We start from the raw sequence: 1,570 nt of genomic DNA, 5'->3' as shown, positions 1-1,570 counted from the left end.
GAGTATGTCCAGCTTTTGTAAATAATAGCCAATTTTTTTTCAAAGAAGAATTTCCAATTTTCCTTACACCTGAGACTTCTAGGGATATCATAACAAAATCACAGACCAGAGGGGTTAAACAGCATAGATTTATTTTCTTAGGTTCTGGGGACTGACGTTCTAAGCTAAGGTGTCAGCAGGCCTTGTTCTCCTGAGGTTTCTTTCCTCGACTTGCCAGTGGCCATTTACTCACTGTGTCCTCACATGGCCTTCCTTTTCTGTGCAGGGGTACCTCTCCCTCTCCTTTTAAGAACATAAACCCTATTGATTAGGACCTCACTATTATGACCTGACTTAACTGTGATTACTGCTTTAAAGGTCCTCAGACATAGTCACATTTGACATTAGAGTCTTGAACATATGAAGTTTTAGGACAACATAATTCAATTCATAACCTTTGGTATCATCAGTTCCTCCATCTTTGCAGTTCCTGAGACATGTCTTGTATCCTTGATAATTAATGAGTTTGGCACTTTATCAAATGTCAATTGGCCATGAAAATCCTCAAGGTGTGAAGTTTCTGTTCTCGTTTCTTTAGCCAATTTTTAATAATTGGTTTTTGTTATTGATTTGTTAAGGTTGTTTAAACATTTCCTTTGTCAATTATTATCATTTCAGGTGTCTTCTCCCACTGTGTGGCTTTGATTTTCACTCTCCTAATGGTTTGATTGGTGAAGTCAGATTTATACTTTCAATCAAGCGTTTTTATTACTCTGACCTGTATTTTGTGTATGTGGCACGTAGTGTGAAGTTGGGGTCAAGTTTTAATTTTTCTTTATGGATGTCACGTTGACCAACACTATTTAGTAAAAGACCGACCAGAATATTGTGCTGTTGTGCCAACTTTGTCATAACTGAAATTATTCTGTGTCCTATTTCAGAAACATGCTATATATTAACTTATAATTCCTGGGAGGGTGGAGCCTCTTAGACATGCTTTGAACAACATTCAGCACCTACTGCTGGCAGAAGTACTTTAGGCAACACAATTAGGATGAGAAATATGATAAATTAGTAAGAGATTTTGTTGTTCCTGTACATGCTCAGTCTCCGAGCTCAGGGTTCTGTTTTATTTCAGCAGCATCCAACTAAAGTTAAATTCCTAACAATTGGAAACTGTATGGAAATTCCATCGCCAGAGATTAAACCAAATTATTACAGGTCAATTTATATGCCATAAAAGGGTTTTAGAGGGAAGTGTCTGGAGCTCACATTATGTCAGATATTAACAAAGTAAGGGTGTTTTAAAATAATTTCAACATTTCCTAGGTACCTACCATGTATTAGGTTAATTCTTAATATACATAAGTTTGTTTCAAATCCTCAAAGCAGCCCAGTAAGTTGGGACATGTTATTAGATCTACTAATTTGATAAGAAACCTGTGTGCCCAAAGTTTCCCAGCTAATAGTACTAAAGTCAGGATTTGAATTATTTTCCATCTGAATCCAGTGACTGCAGACTGGATCAGTAATTACAATGTAACTGGGTTGATGGAGAAAAGCCTAGGCAGATTGAGGAACCTTTTCCTGC

Source organism: Myotis davidii, unplaced genomic scaffold (genome assembly GCF_000327345.1).
Source record: "Myotis davidii unplaced genomic scaffold, ASM32734v1 scaffold442, whole genome shotgun sequence".
Classification (NCBI taxonomy): Eukaryota; Metazoa; Chordata; class Mammalia; order Chiroptera; family Vespertilionidae; genus Myotis; species Myotis davidii.
The sequence above is the reverse complement of the archived record's forward strand: the minus strand, read 5'-3'. Positions refer to the sequence as shown.